This window comes from Pinus tabuliformis, chromosome 7 (genome assembly GCF_031772625.1).
Source record: "Pinus tabuliformis cultivar Carrire ecotype Pingquan chromosome 7, CPIR1, whole genome shotgun sequence".
Taxonomy (NCBI): domain Eukaryota; kingdom Viridiplantae; phylum Streptophyta; class Pinopsida; order Pinales; family Pinaceae; genus Pinus; species Pinus tabuliformis.
The window spans coordinates 1,611,992,829-1,611,999,867 of record NC_142293.1 but is presented as its reverse complement, the minus strand read 5'-3'; the positions used below and the strand labels follow the sequence as shown (position 1 = coordinate 1,611,999,867).

General features: G+C 41.9%; 1 pseudogene; it reads right to left on the bottom strand.

Annotated features, from left to right (window-relative positions):
• Window positions 1-1,286: 1,286 nt before the first annotated feature.
• On the bottom strand, window positions 1,287-3,054 carry LOC149254367 (calcium-transporting ATPase, endoplasmic reticulum-type pseudogene; annotated as a pseudogene).
• Window positions 3,055-7,039: the final 3,985 nt, after the last annotated feature.

Here is a 7,039-nt window from a genome sequence, read left to right as displayed (position 1 = left end):
TAGATCTAAATGGCAGATTTTATTCTAAGAATGCAGCAAAGACACATGAAAGTAAACAAAGGAGGTACTGGGCACTTGAGATGGGCCCAACCCTAAGAGCTACAGCCTCCTAAGAGAGATTTAGAGCTGGTGCAAAGCTGGATTCATCTTTATTGAGAAAGAAAAGAAGAGTTACATCAAAACTGTCCACAAGGAGAACTTGAAAATGAGCTGACAGCAAAACTAATCTATTGCCTAAAAATCGAACTACAAAATGACTACAACAAGACTATGAAATGACTAACTACCAGCTACAAAATGACTAGCCACTAGCTAACCCAAATGAGGCCCTAAGCCTTCTTATTTATACAAATTGAGGACCCCAACAGTCCTCCTAAACTTTAGGGACTCGACTGCCCAAAACTTGTAGTTAACAACAGTCCTACTTGACTTGCTTGGCTGCCCTTGTGTTAATTTATTTGGTGGCCCTTGAACTCCGAGATGATGGTGGATAATTCAAGGTAAGGGCCCATAAATGAAGGGAACACCTTCCTAAAAATACTCTCCACGAATTTGGCTGCCAAGTGCTCATTTCAACCATTGATTTGTCTCCAAATGGACCAAAAAGGCTACACAAAGCACACATTAGACTTGTTGGCATAATGACTAACCCAATTCACTCTATTAGCATAAATATAATCAAAAACATGCAATAAACTAATGAGAATGGTGGATTAAGTCGAATTAGGAGGTTGAATGAGCCCAAATAATTATCCATTTTTGGGGCTCATCATCACCCCCCTACTGAAAGTGTTGCTATCCTCTGAGCAACCAATCTATCTCCTCATCTTTGATGGCCTTGGTGGCCTCCTTGTCATGCCAAGCTTCTGAAGTGATGTCCTCTTCTCTGTCATGAAACCATGCTTTTCTCTTTGCTTCTTTTCACTGCATGTGCTTCTTTTCCTAGAGAATTCTCAACTTTTGTATGATTGTGCAAGTATATTCAATCTGATGGTGGAAATGGTGGTGAAAGGAGATGAAACTAGTGGAGGATGGAAGAAAAGAGTGGTTGCATGCCTCCTCAACAAACTTCAAGCTTCAAATCCCTCTCCATAGTTGATTTTGGCCTGCCCAAAGGCTTCTACAGGATGTTTCTGGTAAAAATACAGAACTTCCTGTAGAAAGTCCTGTAGCTTCCTGTAGAAGGTTGAACCATGACTAAATTGTGTCTGAACCCTGAAAAAAATGAGTGCTCATGGAGGGGATGGATGTGCTTAGGGTGGCCAGCACAGGTGCTGCCTCCCTAGCTAAAATCTCGGCCAATTTCGCCTTTTGCTGCCCCTTCCCCAAACTTCCTTGTATGCCAATCCCAAACAACGCAAAGCGTTTGAACTCATTTGATGAAACTTCCTCAAGAGTAATTCCCTTGATGCATCATTTAATTAAACAACTGATCCATCTGCAAGTTGTTGAAAAGCACTCCTTTCAAGCAAATTTTCCATGGCGCCCTTCACTAGCAGACGATTTTGTCCCATTGGTTCCATGACAATAACACCCATGGATTTTCGATCACAATCAAACTCCAATAAAGCTCGCCTCTTTGATCTTTGTATCCACCAACCACAATTGCCCAATTTCACTGTGCCACTGTTGAGAATGGCACTTGTATCACCTGCCATTGGGTCTGGAACTCCCATTTTTTCAACCAATACCTTCAAGGCTGCCTCAGTGGGAATACTAGTAGCACAGAACTGGTGACCTTGACAAGATATCCCTGCATCATTGCAAACTGCAGCAACTTCTGCCAGAGTTTCTAAATTTTCCCCCATATTATGTGCAGGCCAATCCAATATTTTTCCATCCTCAGGATTATATGTTGTTCCTTCAACAGTAAACTCTCTAAGTGAACCAGCACTGTGCCCTATGGCTATAAACTCACTGACAGACATCTGATTGGTTGTAAGAGTACCTGTCTTATCAGAGCAAATCACTGTGGTGCAACCCAAAGTCTCCACGCTCGGTAACTTACGCACAATAGCATTCTTTTGTGCCATCTTACAAGTGCCAAGAGCCAAACATGTAGTAATCACAGCAGGCAATCCCTCTGGTATAGCAGCAACTGCTAGAGCAACAACAATCTTAAAGTAGTACGTACATTTCTCAAAGGAAAACTTGATATTTTTTTGGCTACCCATCTATGACTTCCCATGAAAGAAAATATTTGTAGTTCATGATCCAGACAATAATACAAATGGCACCAATCACTGTTGTCAGTATTTCACCAAATTCATCTAACTTTCTTTTCAAAGGGGTATCATGACATTCCATTGAAGCTTCCTGAATTTGTGCCTGAATTTTACCTATTTTTGTAAACATGCCAGTGCTCACAACAATGCATGTGCAGTAGCCATTGGTAACTGTAGTTCCTGCAAACACCATGCGTTCTTTTGACTGCAACTCACAGTCACACAAGGTGGCTGGATATGTTCTTTTGACCACAGGCATGCTCTCTCTGGTCAGGGAGCTCTGCTCCATCCTAAAGGTGGATGTCTTGAGGGACACAATTCTCATGTCTGCAGGGACCTTGTCTCCCACCTTCAGTTCCACTATATCTCATGGAACAAGTTCTCCGGAGGGAAGATCTACAACATAATGTCCATCTCTCAAGACCTTTGCATGATCAGATTGCATTTCTTTGAGAGCTTCCAAAGCCTTCTCAGAATTATTCTCCTGCCATACTCAAACAATGGCATTGAGGATGAGAATCAGGAGAATGAACAGGGGCTCTACATAGGCTGTTATGCCCTCCTCAGAAGACACATTATCACGAAAGTAGGCGAGAAGAAATGAAATGCCAGCTACCAGCAGACGTATTTTAACAACTGTATCATCAAATTGCCCCACTACCAGCTTCCACAAAGGTGTACCATTTTTCTTCTGGAGCTCATTCCATCCATATATTTGACGGCGTTTTTCCACTTCATGAGAATTTAAACCATTCTCTAAGCTCACATCATATTCTTCTAAGCATTCTTCAACAGTTTTAGACCAAGCAAGGAATATCTTGTCCTCCATGGATTATGAAATAGATGATCAGATTCTGAATTCAAACAGATTGCTCCACCATTAACAGATTTATAATGCATTTGAAAAACTTCAAAATCAATACTTTCAAGAACCCGGTAACCTTGGACACGAGCTTTAACTACTGTTCTCATTTCAAGCTTGAATTTTGACAAAAATCTCGGGTTTTCCTTCTGCAGAGCTGTTTTCTGCGTTTCCTGTAGATGACTTCCTGTAGAAACGCCTGTAGAGTGCCCCTGCACCTCTAAGTGAGCCCGATACGCTGGAGAATTGTGAACCAGGCCACGAAGCTCAATGGAGGACGATGGATTAATCATTTTGTGGAATCAGAGGATGCATACTTCAGTTGAAAATGTTGCAAGTGCAAGTTAACAACAGTCTGTGAGTTTCAGCTGAGCGTTCGTTAATTGCTGCGTGATTTGTGGTGAAGGAGTGAGGTGGCCAGGTGTACGTGGCCACATGCAGACGGTAGTGCTATAATGAGCTGCATGTCCTCTTCTTGTTAATCAGTTGCACTGGAGTTAAAGCCTCTACCACTGTCTGTTTTTTTATTTTCAATTTTCACGTGAGTGACTTACCCATGCATGCTGCGTGATTTTTTCCTGGATGAGTGCAATCGGATATGGCTAGCTTCCTGGCTGAATCCCCCCATCTCATTCGTTCATGCAGTGCTTAGATTAGATTCATGCAATAGTGGAACAAGGTTTAGTCACGTACCTGAAGTCAGATGGTTGCTGCGAGGTGCTTTTTGCTACTGCATGCTCATATTCTGCTGTTGCATGCCTGGATCCTTTGGTTGCATGAGGGCTTGGCCGATGATTTTTGGTTGTTTTCCTTGTGCAGGTGTCCTTTGGCCGGATGCATGCTGCAGGAGTTCATTTCCACGTTCAGATCTGCACCTTCAAGCTGCTGCTGCTGAATTTTCACAGGACCAGAACTTGTTTTCGCCATTGCTCCCAAACGGTAAAACGGATTGATCTGAAACTTGCTGAGTGCATTCCTATCATCATTATACACCTCCCATAGCAAAATCGTGATCAATGGATGCACAGATTTAGAGAAAAATGGAAAATGGCTGAAGATTTCAGAGATCAATTTCTCAGAAACCGTGCATCGGAATCGGCTGAAACTGCTTGGGTAGGTTACTATCACCCATATGCATATCCCCATGAAACAGGTTTTGAAATGGATGCACGGATATGGAGAAAATGCAAAAAATGGCTGATGGTGATGGAGGCTGATTTCTTGGAAATCGTGCACCGGAATGGCCTGAAACTGCTCAGGCATGTTGCCATCATCCCTATACAATTCTCTGTAAAACTATTTTTCAAATGGATGCATGGTTTTCAAGTTATGGAAAAAACAAATTTTGTTCTATGTATTTTCTCTTCAAAGAATTTTGCAAGTTTTTGCATGGAAAGAAAAACTAAGCTTGGGCTGTGATGCAGGTATGGAGATGATGGAGTAGGAGTTTGAAGATTGCAGGAGGAATTCTGAACCCTTGAGGAAGCTACCATGTTTGCCAAACCACCTTTTTGAAATCCATTTCTAGCTTCCTACAATTTCTACAGGAACTTCCTGTAGAAGCACAATGAGGTGGAAAAGATGATGGAAAAGGGTGAGGAATGGGAACATGGATGCTTGCAGGTATAACCAATGGATTCCAAGCTTTAGATCCCCTTCCAAAATCGAATATGGCTCGCTTGAAGGTTCTACAGGATGTTTCCTGTAGAAATATAGAACTTCCTCTAGAAGGCACAAAAACTCCTTTGTCTTTGTTTTGAGTGATCCTCCTGACCTGCAATGTCATTGTTGCAACCTGAAATTATTAAATGGAAATTAGATTTATTTTTCTTTTTCTTTTTCTCCTTTTTTTTTTGAAAAACAACTAGGGCGCCTCATGGAGGTTTTCACCCTAATTGCCTGGCCTGGGCGCCTCCAAGGGAGGTTTTCACCCAGAGATCTTATTCTCTTTTCTCTTTTTTTTTCCCAACCCATTGACCGCCTCATGGAGGTTTTCAATCAGTGAGCCAATCTAAGGCGCCTCCGAGGAGGTTTTCACCTTAGATTTTTATTTTCTTCTTATTTTCATTTTTTTCTCTTTTTTTCTTTTTTTTCTACCCTACCCTACTTGAAAAACAAAATCATTTTCAAGTATAAGAATACTTCCAATGGAGCCATGTGCACATCAAGATTAGAGACAAGATGATGTGAAGGCTCGAAATGCATGCTTTGACAGGTATCCGGATTTCAGAGACCAAATGATCTGACTTTGAAGGGATCAAACATAGCTGAGGAAGAGAGTACCGCTGCAACTTAGTGACCGTCTGAAACCATATCTCAATATAGCTCTGATATCCTTGGCTCTTTTGCTGATCTGGATCATGTTTCATGTCACCTTCTAACATGACTTTCTCATCTTCTTCTTTTTGCTGATCTTTTTCTTGAATACATGGAAGATTTGATGGTAACCATGAGGAAGCTTTCTCGATCTCTGATTCTGATCTCTTCTCTTCATCAAGTGCAACCCATGGTGCTTTGATCTCCTCTTTTGAATCTTCTTTTGCCTTTGGTCCTTCAATGTTGTCAACATAATCTCTGCTTTGCAACACTCTTCCTGAGCTATGGTGAAGATCATTGAGCTCAAGAGGAGTCATTTGGACATGTTGTGTCCCAGCATTGCAATTGTCTTGAGCTACTCCAATGGACAGGTTTGGAAATGGTGGTATGGGTAGCTGAGTGGGGGCGTAGATTTGAGATGGATGTGGATGGGGTTGTGGTTAGGCAGGCATTTGGGGCTTCCTTGGTGGAGGAGGAGGCGATGGTTGTGAATGAGCAGGTGGTGGAGGAAAAGAAGTGGGAGGAGTGTTGTAATGGGGCCTCCACCCCTGATGAGGTGCATTCCACTGAGGCTGTGGCTGAGCATAAGAGTGAAACGAATAAGCAGCTGGTTGGGCATAATATGGATCTATGAAGGAATAAGGAGGAGGTGTGAACCAGGAAGGATGAGCAGGGGGACCCCAAGAAGGCATGAAAGTGGCTTGATAGGGGTCATAATAGGTCTCGGATGTCTCTTGTAGTTCCTGCTGGTAAGATCTAGGTCCATGTGGCCTCCTTTGGTTCATATAATAGAGTGATTCAGTGGCTCCCTTGGCTCTCTGATATGCAGCTTTGATTCTGGGTAAGGAAGGGCACTGATCTGTAGGATGGTATTCTTCACATACAAAACACACTTCCAGGGAGTGCATTGGACATTCGTCCCTAGGATGCTTTCTAGTGCACCGGGGACAAAAGACAGCCAAAGCCCTCTTGGCTTCCTCTTGTTTCTTTTGGATCCACAGGGTAGCCAATTGCATGGCAAGAAACTGTCTCATATCACTCTTGAAATCTTCCATCTGATCTTCAAATTCGTCTTTGGACAAGGTGTTGCTCCCAACATTTCTGCTTGTAGCCATTTGCGCCAGAGGAATGGTTTCTTCTTCTTCTTCCCTTGAGGTTCTTCAAATATGTCTCGCTGTCCACCTAAGGGTTCTTTAATCACAGCCATCGAAGAAGAGAGAATGTTGGCTATGTGAAGCAGTGGGGGTGTTGTGCAATCATTTTTCTAACTTATCTCTACTCCTATAAGGCATGAAATGAAATCTTTTTGGTTGATTTTTGCTTTTTTCTACTTCTACCTGCAAAACTGAAATATATTGAACTGCAACTAACTATCTTGCTAAAATGAAAATGCGGAATTGAAATGAAAGCAAGAAAGGACTAATCTATTTTGCTCAAATGAATTTGCAGGAATGAAATGCTAGTATACGCTTGCGGGATTGAAATGCTAATCTACTCTTACAGAAACTAAATTGCGGAATTGAAATGCTAATCTATGAAAGCGGGAAATGCTAATCTACTTTTTCATAAACGAAATTGCATAATGGAAATGAAATAAACTATTTGGCAGAAGATTGTAGTGGAAAATAGAATAAAA